Source organism: Chamaea fasciata, unplaced genomic scaffold, assembly GCF_029207755.1.
Source record: "Chamaea fasciata isolate MVZ Bird 193981 ecotype frontalis unplaced genomic scaffold, bChaFas1.0.hap1 SCAF_3, whole genome shotgun sequence".
Classification (NCBI taxonomy): Eukaryota; Metazoa; Chordata; class Aves; order Passeriformes; family Sylviidae; genus Chamaea; species Chamaea fasciata.
Window position 1 is genome coordinate 7811903 of NW_027094088.1, and position 16807 is coordinate 7828709.

Sequence of the window (16807 nt, forward strand, 5' to 3'; positions counted from 1 at the left end):
GCAAAAGGGAGTTCCTCTGAGACATTCAAGGCCCCCTCCGAAGCCCAAATGCAGGTGGATGTCCAGGAGAGCGCACAGGGAGGGAGGCGGCTGGGTGGTGCCCCGGCTCCTTTCTGATCTCATAAGAAACACCTGCACACTCCATGAAAAGAGCCAGGGCACTCACCTGCACACTAAACAGGCTGAAGGAAAAGCTTTGGCCCCCGGCTGTGTTGCTGTGCCTTTAGGACAAATGAGCAGGGTCCAACCCAGCAGAGCAAATGCCCCCAGCTCCCAGATTCGGGGCTAACTCAGCAGCTGATCTCAGAGCAGTTGAGAAGTCGGCAGCCAAGGCTTGTGCCTCGTTAACTGCTCCAGGTGATGCACATTAAGGCGATTAACGGGCCCAGAGCAGGGAGTGCTGGCAGGCCGTGCCCTCCCAGCCCACCCGCAGCAGCTCCCGCGGCCATTTCTCCTCTTTGCTCCCGGAGACGTGTCCAGTGCTGGCGGCGGAGCGTGGAGCAGACCCTGGGGCTCGAGGTACAGTGCTGGAGAGGGGATGCCACCAGCCCTTGTGGCAGCTGTGCTGGGAAGGGCAAAAGGGGGAGACACGCCCTTGGCAGGCGCAATCTTAGAGTAAGGGGTGCTTTGGTGGCGACTGAGTGGGGTGGAAAGGAGTTTGCCTGGCTCTGTTGATGTCTCCAGGTAAAGCTTTACCTCAGCAGCTGGAAGGAAGCTGGGAGAGCCCTGTATTGAAATACAGGCCTAGTTATGTGTCTTAAATATAGGGAATACATGTTGCTCGTCTGAGGAATAGGCTTTGCTCTAGGTGCACAAATAACGCAAAGAGATGGGTTTTGTGTGAACACACGTCTGGCACCTGAGTTATTTCCCTACCTAGAAAGCATTTGTCTTCTGTGGTGAAGACAATTTGATGTGCAATAGCGGGCCCGGGTGTTGCTCTTGTTTCTGCCACAAGCCCCGTTTTTGACCACAGATAAGTTATTCTTTATCCTGTTTAATTTCTCCATTGATGAGCTGCAAAGAGTGGTGCCTCCCTGCCTGGCTGGCTGCTATAGGTGGTGAAAGCTTAAGGTCACGTGTTACCTGGGTTTGCTCTGCAGCATCACCCTGGGCTCTGGGGGACTGGGGTGTCTGCACATTAGGCACAAATAAAAGCAGGTCTCCTCAGCACCTGCTGCCAGTTACAACTCTCTTCCTAAGTTCATTTTGAAAGGCTGAAAAAATGGGATTTGTAGGGATGCTCATGTGGAGGTTGTTTCGCTCTTTAAAAACAAAATCAGTTTTGAAAGTAGCTCAACTATTGCTTCCTCAAGTGTGTTTCCTCTCTTTCCCTCCTTCCTCCTGACAAACTCACCCTCAGCTAACCCAAAGGGAATTAAGTTTTTCAAAGGAAATCTTTTTCTTTCGACTGGTGCTCCAAAACACGCATATTTTTGTTGCTGTGCGCACAATTATTTTACAACTATGAGCACCATCTCTGCAACCCAGGAGGACTTGTGGCCACACAAGTCTTGTGTTGTGGCTTGTCTGAGCCAAAATCTGCAGAGGAAGCTGCATCCAGCCACACACCTGCATTTCCTGTGCTGTTACCACTTAGCTGGGTGCCTTTATCCCCGTGTTAGGGCAGGATGGATATGTGTAGTTTGAGACTTGTGGTGGGGTTTTGTGAGTTGTTTGTTGTTTTTATGCAAGGAGCTCAGGAGAAAGATTGACACGCACAGGGTGCTTCTAACAAGCACAAAGAATTCTACAAAGAATCCACCTCAGGGGTGGAGAGAACTTGATGTGTTTCTCACCGTTTTTTTTCCTGGGTCTAAGAGGGCTGGGTTGTTACTGATTCAATTCAACAGCCATCCTTTCCTCCAGTGTAAACTACCTGTAGTTCTGGGGAGCACAGGATCATCCCAGTGTTCAGGAATAATTTTAACACACTGGAATGTCTTTTCTGGTCGTATCTATTAGCATTCCAGCATCTCCCACCTTCCAAGATGAACTTTGATTCTGCATGTTCTTGCCTGTGTGTGTGTTGGACTAAGGTGATTGTATATTGTGTAAGGTCTTGGGAGTTGTTGACTATAAACATGCAGAACTTTTTTGACTTCAGGCCTCAACACTACAAAAGAAGTTGGGTTAGGAGAAAACCATTTGAGCAATGTGAATTCACCAAGGCAGATTTTAAAGGTGGGGCTTTTAATTATTTGTAAACAAAATCAGACAGCATATCCCTGTTCAAGTATGCACCAAGTAGTGAAGATTCACTGTGGTTCCGCAGTTGGTGCTGTTTAAATCACCCAGCTGTGATTTTTGGTAACTGGAAAGGATTTATTTTCTTGAAGCAGAGTCTGGATTCTTCAATGAGAGGCCAGGTCGTGGCTCATTCAAGGCTTGCTGTTGTCTTGTCTGAGAAGTTGGTAGGTGTTAAGTTTTCATACCTTGGAATGAGGAAGACTTGTTGGGGATATGTTTAATATTCTTTGCTCCAGGGATGTGAACTATGAAGGTGTATGGTTTGAAGTTTAGATGCTGGATTTTATCTACTGTCTGGCAATACTTTTCCTGTCAGAGCTGAACCAAACATTAAGTTTTCGCCTCAAATCCTAGGTTTGGATCATAAAGACAAAAGTATTTATTCTGTAGGTAACATGGCCAGCTGCTGAACTGGCTTGACTGGGAGAAAATTATACTCTTGGTTTAATTTTCTCCTGTATCTTGTTAGCAAACCCGAACTCTGTGTTTTCCATCTGCTGCTCTCCAGCAGATCCATTAGCAACTTCTCCCAGAGAACAATTGTCACCTAAAAGTGGTTCTAAGCAGATGTTTCCCAACCTGTCTTCAGCAGTGAATATGTGTATGATTTAGAGAGTCTTGCTTCCTAGGAGGTGTTTCAGCTTTAAATGAGTGGCAAACCAATACATTAAAGCTACATGCTCTGATTGTGGCACCAAAATCACCCTCATTGCCTTCAGCAGGGCATGGGTAAACCTGTGGATTTTTGCCAGAGGAGTATGAACTGACTTTAGCACTTTGCTAACCTTTGGATTCCTGCAAAGACAGTACCACGGGACTGTTCTGTAACAGTGTGGATGGGTTGATTTCCTGGATTTCATTTCCCTTTGTTATTCCCTTCAGGATATCTTTGTGCTGAGCATCTCTCCTATCTGTTCTCTTCAGGTGCCATTGTGTGGTCAGAAGAGACTTTGCACAGGACAATGAGTCCCCCAGCCTTTGCTGTGTTGAAGTATTTTTGTTTCCAAAAGCCTTCAGCAGTGTCCCTGCTGCTGCCCACCAAGCGCACAGGAGTTACTCTAAGTTATCAGATTTCTCCCTCTGCTCCATTTGGGGTGACACTTTTATGGAGACTCCTCCATCCTGCCTACCTCCCCCGGGCTCACCAGCATCTTGTGAGCCTGCTGAGGAATGGATTGGTGCTCTGGAGTGGTCACTGAACCTTGACAAGTGGCTCCACACAGACTTGGGAGGCTGGAATGAGATCTGGTACTCGATTGCTGCCCTGACATTTAAAAATATAATGGGTGAGATCCCAGGCCTGCCTGAAGTCAGTGGGAATTTTGGCACCGACTTCATCACTGCCAGGATTTCACCAGGTTTATCTTGCAGCCTGCCAGTGCACGAGTGTGCCAGATCAGGCTCTCATCATGGTCCTGCTGTGGCACAGTCTGGAAGCCATTTGCTGAGTCTTGTGGAATTGTTCCTTGTTCTCAGTAATGAAATGCAGTGGGAATCCTTGCCTGTGCCTTCATAGGTTAGGAATCAGCTCTCAGCCACGTGGAGGGTGTACTGGGAAGCTGTGGAGGTGTTTACTTCTTGCAGAACGTTTGCTCCAGTGGGGATTTTTTGGGGTCTTACTTCTAACAGCATCTTTTGGAGCTTGTTCTATGTGGAGAAGAAGAATTTGGCCTTTACCACAAACCTGAACTCTGGCAGGGTGTGTGCACGTGTTAATGCCTTTTTTTTCTTTAGATATGCTTGATCCAAAAAATGTGGATTCTGGGATTTGGATGCTGTAAGTGAAGGATCTGGCTTGGGAGGCAGTGTTGATCCTGCCTGCTCCATGAACAGCTCTTAGCTGCCTCTTTCCTTGCCTCGTGGAGATGTTCATGAGGCCCGTTTTGTAGGGTCATTGTCCAGGTCTTGCTGTTGACTTCTTTAATAATACTGAAAATGCAGTTTAAAACGTTGTTACTTTGTCTAAGGAACTAGAATCAAACTAAACCAACAGAACCAGGAAAGTTCACTCTGAATTTCTGGGATGAGAGCCAGCTCTCAGCCACATGTTTTAACTGTTTTATTTATGTCCTTATTTATTGACTACATTGGCACCTAGAGCTCCCATCTCGGCCTGAGGCCCTGTTGCAGTACACATGAAAAGCGTAGTAAGGGTGAGTCCCTGGCTGTGCAGACCGTACAAGACACAACAAACACAAAAAAATCTTCCCATAAATCCCATTTTTCATAGCAGGAACTGAGGCTTCTCTTTGGCTAAGTTGCACAAAGAAATGAGAGTCCTCCTGCATCTCAGGTAGGGGCTTTATTGGAGTTCCAGCTCTAATAATGCTTCCTTGTCTCTTCTCTTTTCATTAAAGACATTCTCCTTTCTCCTGGATTCCGCTCTCCGTTGTCAGAAGCAGTGCCCCCTCTGGCACTGAGACTGAAAGGATTAAGGGAAGGGCAATGTCCCATTCCACATTTCCCTTGCTTCAGTGGTTGAGGGAAAATGTTAGTATTATATAAAAATAGTTTCTGGAATCAAAGCCAATTTGTTTCAGTCAGGCTGCAAATACATTCGAGAAAAAGAAAAGATAGACACCAGTTATTGTGTATTGCATCTTGGATTAGTATTTCCTACTGCTCAGGTACCTGTCATTTCTTCTGCCTTCCCTCTTCCCTGAGGCATTCAATCCCTTTCAGCCCCAGTTGAAGGTATGAACTTGGGTTTTCCCTAATAATGAAACACAATACCAACTTGAAGCTTCTTGAAGGGCTCACGAGGGAAATGCGCGAACATCTGGTTGACATTTAATCTAGAAATGTCAGGTCTCAGCATTTCCAGCCCAGGCTGACAGCTCCTTGAACACCAAAACGTGTTTTTTGAAAGAAGTGGGTGTAAGCTCTGTGTTTAGAAAGCTTTGTGTATTCCCGGTTGGAATGAGCATTACCGTGGAAAGAGGGCAGTTCGCTGTGGGGAAAACCAGGCTGAGGTTCTCTGTGAAGGTGGGGGTGTCCTCCTTCAAAAGCAATCCTTTTGTCATTTGACTGGGTCAAACCGTGCAGCAGCTGGCCAAAGCTGGCTCCAGGGCTGTGCAAATGGCAGGAGGTCCCCAAATCCTCTCTGCCACACTCAGGCACTTGTCGTCATAGCTGCTTCTGTCCCAGAGGTACCACATTTCTGCCCTGGAGCACACTTGACTTCTCAGAGTAGCAGAGGGTTTGATAGGATTGCAGGACCTGCATTCCACTGGCTCCCAGGATTGTCTAAGCCCAGCCTAATGGTACGTTGTGTCTTCCCAGAGCCCAGGATGATGCTTCCTGTGGGCTGGCTGTGGGCTCCTTGAGACTCATGGCCAATGCCGGGCTCAGCTCTCTTGGTGAGACTGAGGAGATTTAGTCGCCAAGTCCTGGAAAAGCCCAGGCTTAAATGCATGTTTAAATCCCAGTTAAATAAATGAAAATGAAATATCTGCCTAGAAAACGCACCTAGAAACTGCTCTGGAGACATGACTTGGACTCAAAAAGTCAGGCTTTAGTTCTGAGTGAAAAGTTCAGCAAAAGTTTCTCTGTCCTTTTCTAAGACAGAGGTTTTCTTTTCTCAAAAAGTAATATAAAAGCGAGAAACAAGCATCCCTGGGAAAGTACTGTTTTTAGCCGAGGTGATGGGGAATTTTTTAAGAATTTTTTTTTTTAACATTATCTAGTCTTTTGACTGCTTTCTTCTAGTTTTCACTTTCTTTATACTCCTCCATGTCTTTAATTCCTTCCAATATGCTCCATCTTAAGGAAAGAACGAGCAGATGTTCACATGTTATTCCAGGTGAGGTTCCACCATCTGCCTGTGATGTAACCAGGTTTGTATTACTTTACTTTCTGACCTCACATTCTCCTGGCTCTTTTCTCCCCTGCTGTCATGGCATAGCTGCTCCTCGTGCTGCAGGCAGGGATGACGCACACAATGTCCGGATTTCACGGTGACTCTTCATCCCAGAAGTCAGGCCCCCCGATGTGCTGTGTCTAGCAACAACCATCAGCGCTTCTCCTCCTCCACTGCCCATTCACCTTCCTTCAGAAAAGCTTTCCACTTAATGGGGTGTCCTGGTTCCGAGTGAAATAAATAATTTCACGTCCAATTTTCTTCTGCCCAAACATCCTGCTATAGAATGTCGTGTTTCTGATATCCAGCCACGGTAGATACAACAGGCAGGCTGGCTTTTGGAAGCGAAGATATAGGATCTGATCTGGTTTTTATTGGAATCAGTGATCAAGTTCTCACTTCAGCAAAACTCATGACTCACACATGGCTCACAGCATCTCATTTGCACCAGTGAATGCTCTGGGTTAAAACAAAGGTCATTAGAAAATGTACCCAAGAGATTAAGACCTGTTTAAACACACATTAAGGAATGTAATGTTTGAGGGAAGTGTTGTTAAACTGAGCAAACCTGATAGGAGACCATGTCTCCTCAACTTTTAAAGGATGCATCAGATTTTCTGGGCCTTTCTTTATTGTTGGCTGATCAATAAATGGGCTTGGCTTTGCTCTAGCAGGAATAGTGGGGTGGAGAGGGAATGGGAACAGTTTGTTTCAGGAAACAGTTTCATGTAAGCTCAGCTTGTAAGAATCTCAAATTGAAGATTTCACGTGACTGGAAGGCAAAATCTTCTGGCTGAGGGCCGAGTAGGGAAATGAGTGATGTTTGCTGGGGGAGCTTAACCCCGCCTGGGGACAGGAGGAGTGGCTGGTTGGGGAGATAAGCAAGAGAAACCCTCTAGAAAGGTTTCTACCTTTCTGAAGCCACTTTGCCTCTCCTCCTCCTGAGAAGACTGGATCTGTTGGTGGTGATCCCCAAAGTCCCTGTTTTCATTGTTATTTGTGCCCATGTGGAGGCTCTTCCTAGGAAAGGTTACTTGAGTACAAGCCATGAACATTGCTTTTGGTTGCTTGAGAATGACCCTTTCTAGGAGATACAGGAAACTGGGATGCGCAGTGCTGGGAGCTGTGGGATGAGCTGCTGCTGCTGCGGCCCTGTAGTGCTCCTGCCCATCTGACCGAGGCAGTGGCGTGGTGTTTCAAGGTGTGCAAAAGAACTTTTCCCTGGTCACAGTCATCCCCTGTTGCACAAGGCATCTCATTCTGCTTCTCCAAGAAGGAAAGGCTGAAAGGGATGGAGAACAGAGGGACTAATCCCTCTTTTTGTACCCTGGAGGGTGCGTTATTTAATTAGGTACAAAGGCTGTTAAAATCAAAAAATTAATTTGAAGGTCTGCTTGATTTATTACAGCCTCCAGCAAGAGGAGAGAGAGAAATTCTGAAAAATGTTCAGTTTTCGTTCTTATCTTTCAATCTGGGACAGAAAAGAAAGAAAGAAAGAAAGAAGCAGGAACTAACTTTCCATGTAAAATTCAGGGGTTTTTAAAGTTTTTCACTTTGGGATTTTGTTTTCATTAAATTACCAAATTACTGGGTTTAGTCAAACCTCCAAAGCTAAAAGGATTTAGAAGCTAATTACAGAACGTGGAAGAAAATATTTTTTGGTGGTGTTCTTTTCTTTGTATCTTTGCTAACTTGTTAAAAAAGAATTCCAAAATGAGAAATGTCTCCTTTTATCCATGTATATATATAAAAAAATTCCTTTTGAACTTCCATGCAAAATAATTGTAATTTTCCAACAAGTTATATGTCAGCTATTGGAAGCATTTTTTTCTCTTTTACCCTGAATTCCGTGTATATGTTAATACTCAGTCTGCCCTTTAAAAGTCACGTAGACCCAGGTTTACGTTTGTTTTCAGAATTTGGATGCGTTTTGGTGGGGAGCCGGGTTGAGCCCCAGCTCCAGGCACTCTCTTCCATATGGAAGCGCTTGCAGATGCGTGCTGGGGAATGTGCAGCTGAACCATGGCTCATCATCGAGGAGCGGTGCTGCCTGCTGAGCATGTTTGGAAATCCAGGGGTTTAGTTGAGCAGGATATCTATTTTCTAGGTCAAAAAGAGCATAATTTGGCACTTGGCTCTGGTGAAAAGTCGTGGAGAACTGGCTCCCCACCCGCCCTTTGTGACACTGAAAATGTGTTTCTGAATGAGTGAATTCAAGGGTTTAATGTTGGACATATGGGGTTTTACGGTCTTGGCCGAGCCTTCTTGTATAAAGAAACTGGAGGGTGGGTGCAGAGCTAGACACCAAAGCGGCAAGCTGTCACAAAAGGAGCTGGAGTGTCAGCAGTGGGTACAGCCACAGCAGAGAGAGCCTCTGCACATGGGCTGGTCCCATCACACCTCCTCCTCTCCATGTCCATCTCCATGAACTGCACACAGGGAATGCAGCTGTGACATCAGGAAGCCCCATCCTTGCACTACCAAAGCATCCAGCTTTGCCGTGTGCTAAGTGCAGGATGTTATCAGGCCCTTTATCTTTCACAAACTCTGTGCAGGCACATCCAGAGAGGCTCCCTGCAAGCCTCAGGCTCCCCAGCACTATTCATGAGGGCATGTGATGACAGGACAAAGGGGAATGGCTTAAAACCGGCAGAAAGTGGGGTTAGGTTGGATGTTAGGAAGAAATTCTTTGCTGTGAGGGTGGTGAGGCCCAGAGAAGCTGTGGCTGCCCCATTCCTGGAAGTGTCCAGTGCCAGGCTGATGGAGTTCTGAGCAACCTGGGATAGCGGAAGGTGTCTGCCCGTGGCAGGGAGGTTGCAATAAGATGAATTTTAAAGTCCCTTCCAACCCAGGCCATTCTGTGATTCGGTGGTGAAGGCTTTTTTGATTTGTGAGTCCTTTGAAATGCACAGACCGGAGATTCTAGAAGTACCACCTACGTGTACTGCTGGGCAGCCTGGGAAGACTTATCCTTTCAGTCCCTTTTGTGGGCTTCAAGTGTGGGAACATGCCTTGCCCTGAAGAGCTGCTGCTTTAGCACAGTGATACGTGGTGGTCACCTGTAGGGTGGGAGGAAGGGGCTTTTCAGGAGTCCAGCTGCCTTGAGTACACAGTGCTTCATCGTTTCGTTTGCTTAATTGAAAATTACCTTAGAAATGCACAGTAGATATTGTTAATGCTACTGCAAGAATGCGTCCAAGTTGATTCAATCCTGAAACCAGCTGGAAAAGCATCGGCACTTATGTCAGCCATGCTGGTGACTTATGCAATCAGAGGTGGTTTGCAGCACGCTTAGCAAAAGGTGGAATGAAGAATTCAACCTCTCTGGCTAAGCTAGGTCTAGATACAGCACTGAGCTCTTAAATGCACAGATATCAGGATTACATAGAAGAGCCCCACAGGTTTTCACACTTACGTGTACAATTTCCCCCCTTCTGGTACACTGAGGCTTGTGCTGTTTGACAACACGCACACGTGCAAAATCACCCCGCACTGTGCAGAATCAATCGGGGGATGCTGCTTGTGTCTGGACAAAAGTATTTAATCATTTTCCCAAAGATATCCCCCTGATATGAATGGTAACAGGATGTTTATAACAGAGATAAGGCTGGGATGAAATCCTATCCCTCTCTGGGAGCTAATAAAAGCAAAGATTTGGAATTAAGTATCACTTTCTCTGAGCTGCACACGAATGAGGAAATGGGGTCAGAAGGGCAAGCTGCAACATTGTAGGCACTTTATCTAAAACATAAACATTACTAGAGTGCATTCTGGCCAAATTAACTCTCTCAGATCTGCCATGTTAGCATTCCTGTAGTACTTAAGCCTGCCAGCTTTACTGCTCCGCTGACTGAGCGTTGAACTCCAAGTTGGGGTTGACACTTGGAAACAGGGCTCTGAGTGGGGAGGGTCTGTTGAGCCGTTCTGCAATTAAATATTCTCCAAAGAAATGCCAATGCCATTGTAAAAAAGAAAAGGAAAAAAAAAAAGGTGGGGTGGAGTCACAGAAATGTGATCTGCTCTGCTCAGTGCACAAACCCCTGAAAAGTGAAGTTTTCTTTGCACTAGCAGGAAAAGCAGGAGTATTTGCTTTGCTACTGTTCGCTCCAAAGCACTTGGATCAGAGAGGCAGGGCTTGAAATTGCAGCCTCCTTCAAGTCCCAAGTGAGCCTTTTGATGCCACACTGCGTAGGTTAGCCCTGGGGGATGTCAAAATCTGCCGAAAATCAGGATGCAACTTTGGAGTGGGAACACTCCGCAAAATCAGCATCGTCTGTGTTTGAGAGATGTCACACAGTTGCTGCAAGAGCTGCTCGCAGGTGCTGCAACCCAAAGCAAGATCCCCTTATGCCAGGCAATGTCCAGATGCCTCTCACAAAAACAGAAGGGCAGGAAGCACGTGTTACCCCTGCACGTGGTGGAGCTGATGCTATCTCCGCCGTGAAAGCAGAGGTGCAAAACTTGCAGAGAGGAGAAATAATATTAAAATTAGCACCTTCCCAGGATCAGATGAGCACTTGGGAGCTAAATTACTTCCTTGCTGTGCGAGGAGGAAGCAAAAGAGAGCAGAATGTGCTCCACACCTTTCCATGGAGCAGATGGCTCCTCACAGTAGTTATGGACCTCAGCCAGGAGGGATGGAGAGAGCTCTGCCCCAGGATTCTGTTCAGGCCTGGCTGCAGCTGGCTGAGTTTGGAGAATCTGTTCCACTTGAAATGCTGCCTTGTTTTAATATTTTTCTCAAGTTTTCATTCTAATTTGAGATTAAAATAGTATTTTCTAAATATACTGGGCAAGAAACCTTCTGCACCTTTTGCACAAATCAAGTCTTGCCAACTGCTTAGAGTAAAGGGACTGCTTTAGGCTTGGGGTGGGTTGGGTTGGGTTTGGTTCCTTTGGGTTTTTGGGGGGTTTTTTTGGTTTTGGGTTTTTTTTTGTGCGTGTGTGTGTTTTTGTTTGGGTTTTTTTGGAAGGAATAGACCCTCAGGATCTCCTAAATGCCTCCGTGGTAGTGTGACTTGCTTTTCTGTCTTCAGTTTTACAAAATCGTAAGGTTGTCCTAAATATCCTGTCTCTCTGGGAGTCTTATGGCACGGAGGTTGATGGGGCAGGGATTGCCACCTCCAGGGCACTGTGTACCATGAGGATGCTCTTGCAGGTACAAGACTGAGGAAACCTGGTGTCCTCGTAATTCCCTGGTAGGAACCCAAAGCCCTCAGCAATTGCCCTCAGCCCTGCAGGATTGTCTGCAGTTAATTATTCCAAAACCTATTCTGGGTATCAGAAGGAAGGCTATCAGTTTGAAATTCCATCTGTAAAATGGCGTTGTGTCAATAGAATGAGGCTTTGTGATCATAAAAGCATTTCTTAAATTACTGTTCTCTAATTTCCAGTCACAGAACTGTGACATTCAACGGTCCAGAGTTAAATGGATTGTCCAGAGTCTCGCAAGCAATTGGAAGGGTGACAACCCAGACTCAGAGTCCCAGCCCTTGCTTTTAGGACACCCAAACTACCTTTTTACCCAGTTCCTTCCTGAGAAACCTCTTGAGTTGTAAACTGCCTGGTTGGGTGCTTTTTTTTCCCTCTCTCTCTCTCTCTCTTTTTTTTTTTTTTTTTAACACAATCTCTTGAATTCTTATCATAATTCCTTATCTATGGCAAAGAGCAGTGTAAATACCTCAAGTAAAATCTCAGCTGTGCTGGGAACAGCTAGTCCTTGTTAGCTGATGGTGGTTTATGTTGCAGATAGCAGTTATCTGAGGAGGCTTTGCGCAGCAGTGTAAAGCCATTCCTTTGTCAGCTGAGGTCCATCAAAGTCCGGTGGAGGATTTGGCCGCCGGAGCATCCTGGTAGGGCACTGCTGTGCCACTGCAAGGTGCCTTGGCAGGAAATGAGGCAGCCATTCCCTTGAAATCTGAACTCTGTGTTGCTTTGAATTAGAGGGGAGTGTTGTCTCCAGCACCAGCTGCCAAGGGATCGTGCTGCCAGCTTACTCCTTTCCTCATTTTATTTCCCAGTGGACCAGCTTCCAGCTGGATCCCAGCCCTTCAGAAAGGGGAGGAGAGTGGAGGCTGTGATTTGCTAGGATCATTCATATAGGGGAAAATGAGAGTGGGTAAAAAGAGTTGGAAGAAGTTCCTAAAGTAGCTTATAAATCCACGTTGCTGTCTGGAAATGCTGCTGAGCATCCCATAAACCTATCCTTTTCCTTGTGCTGTTCCCTCTGCTCCTAGCATTGGACACAGAAACCATGTCAGATAGGTCACTTCACACTGGCCTTTTATTTTTTTTTTTAAGCACACAAGAGTTCCTAAGGTTTAAAATCATGCAGTGAAAGTGCATGTGACAAGGCTGTCAGTATTCGGGAGGAATTGCCAGCAGTGTGTTAATCCCAGCACTCACACGGATCTCCTTGGGTGAGATCTGCTCCCCTTCCAACACGTTCCTTCCAGTTTTCTTTCTAAACCACAATCAAAACTCTCCTGTATTTTGTCTGAGATTTGAAACAGCCAGAGGTTCATTGATTTCGCATAAAGGGCTTCTGTGCAGGGGATCGTGCATTCGTTAAACTCCTTAGAGCCAATCACCCTTCCTCATCCTAAGCCCTGCGAGGAGCTGGTGGGGTTTCCATTCCAGCCACCCTACGAGGGGAGGGGAGCAATGCTGGTGCTGCTGACTCTGCTGGGGCTTTGGGGTCTCACTGGGGGAACTCGTTGAGGCTGCTCAAATAGGTAGAGTCAGCCAGACTGGGGAAAAGGTCTTTATCCCTTTAGCCCTGTGGCTGCGGCAGAGACCTGGACTCCAGACAGACGCCCGTGGAAGTGTCCACCTCCTGCCTGTGGCTCCTCAGGCTGTGACATGTCCGGTGTGTTCTGGGCTCGATATCTGGTGCTCAAAGTGAACCTGAGGACTCCAGTCCTGTGTTACATCAGTTGTCTCTGTTAAAGTATCTTATATTTTGCAGCCCCCACTTTAAGAGAGGGGATTAAAATAGTCCAGTACAGCTTCCTAGCTTGCCTGGAAGCTGTGTGCTTGGTGAAGTCCCTGTGCCTTCACTTCCCCGCTCCTCTCTTCTCTCCCAGGGCAGCTCTTGTTCCCCATTTGGACCCATGTGGCTTTGAGGTAGCACAGCCTTGCTGGGCTGGGGTCAGAAACATCCCCTCTTCTCCACCACCTCCGAGGAGCTGTCAGAAACCTCTTTTAGAGCCTGGCAGTGCCCTGGGTAGGACGCCAAGCTCTGTGTCTGGAAAAATCTATACAGGATCCTGATAAATTGGTCTGTCTGAAGGTGCTTCTATATTTGGGGTTCTGTTCCTTGTGGTTGCACAGAAAGGTTTGAAAACATGCACTGGAGAGACCAGCAAAACATAAATCTATCTTACTTCGAATTTGCAATGGGTAAGGCAATCTCATCCCTCAGGGGCCAAGCAAGGATTTTTGAATGTGTCATTCTGGCAAAAATTAATACCTTATTATAGCTTCAGGGATAAGTTTGCACCAGCTTACCCTGAGTGACTGAATTAGTATGCAGGTCTGCAAAAAATATTTGGATTTTAAAAAATAATTTAAAACACTGTGTAGACATCATAGTTTTATTTGAGTGGGGCTGTGTTACACGACAGGCTTTCTACCCCAGCCACCTTTATTGCAGTAGCAGTAGGGCATGTTGGTTTCACTATGACTTGCAGGTTTTTTTTTTTCTCTTTTTGAACTGCATTCATGCACAAGTTTATGTGTATGGAAATCTCTCATTCTAAGCAGTGGTAGAAATTACAAAATTATAAATTTTAAGCCTTCTAAGCACCTTGGACTTAATGGAAATTGGAAAACAGTTGGGAACTCCAGCCCTAAGTTCTCACTCTACCAAAAATGTTGAAGACTCTTGATGGGCAGGAGCATCCAGTGAAGGTAACCAAGGTTAGTCTCAAGTGGGACCTGCTTCACTGTCACTTCTACAGAATCACCAGGTGACTTGTGCCGAGTCGAGTTATATCCAGCCTGGAGTCTGTTTTATCCCACTCACTTGTGGGCGTTTTCCCTGCAATATTTAGCCTGCTCTTCATTCAGCCCGAGAATGAGCTTTGGTCTCCCTGGCCTTTGGTTCTCCTGGTGCAAGAAGGTACTTCCTATCCAAAAATGCATTTTGACTGTAGGTGCTGGAAATTGTTGGTGGTTTGTCTCTGGATTTCTGTGCTCACACAGAGCCTGGCACAGAAGGGATCTCATGGGGGCAGAGAAAACTGAGTCCTGCCACTGAAAGCAGCAGTAATGATAACATGGGAACTGAGAAGTCACCATTTCCTCTTCTCCTGAGCTATTTCCAATTCTACTGACTAGGAAAAAGTCATTAATGCGTATCTATTATGTACAGTTTTGGATCCATTGCTTCTCTTTGCCTAAATGCACTTTTTATTTCAAGTCAAACCCTGACATGTGTTCCTACTAAATGTGTTTGAACATTTCCCTAATATTCTCCAAGGTGCCTGTCTATGAGGACTTTAGAACAGGTAAGCTTCCCAGAAAATATTGTAGTCGATGAGTTTTACATCACAGGCTCCCTCTTGCACTTTTTTCCTGGGGTTTTTTTTTTTCCTTTTGAAGTGGAAACTGTATTCATTTTCAAAGTAGACATGTACAGTCAGCAAGAAAGAAAATGAAGGTAACTGTCAAAAATCCTGCCAGAAGGGATTTCTCCACTTTAATTCCTGCTTATATTATTAAGACAAGTAAATTATCTTTTCATGGAATGTTTCCTTTTTTTCTGGAAACACTACTGATAAATGATGTAATATTCAAGGCCCTTCTCCACAGCTGCTGGAAGCCCAAAATTTCTATTTCCTTCACCACAAGAGGTGCAGATGCCAAGTAAAACCTTAACCTGACTTTCATGATGAAATGTGATGGTATTGCAGAGGGAAATGAGGAATCTACAAATATTATTCTGAAAGTAATGGACTGATTGAGCTCCTGTATTTTTTCCTGGGTATTTTTAGGAGCCTGCTCTTGTTGCTACAGGGATTAGGAAGAAGCCAGGCAGAGTTCTGAAATGGTAGCTGAGAGGGGCTTTCTCTGGCTGTGACCCGAAATACTATTTTAAAACCACCTTGACAGGAACAAGCTATAGCTGCTGTGTCAAAGCAGAAAGCTGCTATTTTTATCCCTGAATTTTTAACCAGTTCTCAGGAACGGCTCGCTTTCCACGCTGCTTTCAGGTTGTCACTTTCAAAACCGAGAGCGCTTCTTTGGTATCGTTTAGGAAGATGGAGTAGCTCAAGCAGAAAAACCTCGTCAACTGACAGGATAGTATAGTGCCTTTTTGTGAAAAGGGATCCTTTTTCTTCTGGTTTTTATCCTCCCCTAAGCTGTCCACCGAAACTTGAATAGTAGAGGCCACTTTTGCTCCATATCTAAAATAAATTAGGTCAGTTGTTGACATTTTAGCACAAGTAGCTTATCTTAGGGGTAAGAGCTGCTTAACCCATTGCAAGGGGGAATGAATACTTTTTCCCCCACCCCAACATAAACAGTTCCTGGACTTTCCAAACAGTGTTTGGGAAGGTCTCTTGACATCTGACACCGTGCAATTTACTACTCTTGTCAGGTGAGTGGTTTGTCTCTGGTGACCAAGGCTGGTCCCTGCTGCACTGGTGACCGGTGTTCTAATACCTCTAGCCAGCACCCACTGCTGCTTCTTTCCTCCCTCTGTGGACAGAAGTTCCAGCTGCCCATGAGCCATCTCTCATCTGCTAGAGGGCCATGTCCTTCGAAGATGAGAAAAATTACGCTATTTCATCGTGTAATTGGTTGGAGCCTCCTTGTTGCACTCTTTTATGTCTAAACGAGCAACCTTTAAGCGGAAAGTTGCTTTGTAAACTTGTGGCATTTTGAATTTAGGAGGTTATGGACACAGGGGAATTGAAAGGTGTCGGGTCACCTGAAAATTCTCATATAGTGACAGGAGGAATCAGCCCAGCTCCGGCTGTTGTTTTTCATGCTGAATATGCCACCTTCAACATCCCATCACTATGTACACAGCTGTGGATTGTCAAAGGGGATCTGGAAGGACAGGGAATTTTAGACCAGGATTCAATTGCATAAGGAGTGTGAACTTTGGATAAGGACCCAAGTATCTTGTACCTGGTACTTGTCTAATTTTTACTGCTGCTGCTCTTTGACTCCATTCCTCTGAGCAGTGCTTATTTTAAAAGGGGGTATTAAACTTGAGGGAAATACAGAAGGAATAGGTGAATCTTAAAGGTTCAGGGCTAGATAAAATTTATCAGGCTAACTAACAAGAAGAAAAGAAAGAAAAAACACTCTTTTTCTCTGGTATATGCATGGATGATTTGCAAGTTCCCAAATACCCTGGTGAGGTGTGTGAATGAGAAAATTTGACAGCAGAAAAGTATCTTTTAGAAGTACTCATTTATCCGAGTGCTATTTTTCAGTAAGAAAACATCATTTAAATGGGTTCAAGGAGGAAGGCACAGGTGGTTATTGTGATGGGCCTCTCGGAAAATATCCAAATCATACTTGTAGCCCAGTGAAAAAAGCCCCAGTGCTGCCTGAGTTCAAAAGCAAGTACCCGACTTGCCAAGGCCCTGCAGAACCACCTTCCGACCGGTGACACCCGGAGTTCCTGTGCCTCAGGAAGCAGTGGCCTCCAAAATGCACAGCCCTGTGTAAGATATACTC

At 45.6% G+C, this 16807-nt stretch overlaps 1 long non-coding RNA gene across 1 annotated transcript in view; it reads left to right on the forward strand.

Annotated features, from left to right (window-relative positions):
• The first annotated feature begins 422 nt into the window (after positions 1-422).
• The window catches only part of LOC136287582 (uncharacterized), a 30887-nt gene continuing 14502 nt past the window's right edge, over positions 423-16807 (forward strand). Inside the window, exon 1 of the long non-coding RNA XR_010720177.1 lies at positions 423-519. This is a non-coding gene — a long non-coding RNA (uncharacterized lncRNA). The remainder of the gene's footprint in view (positions 520-16807) is intronic.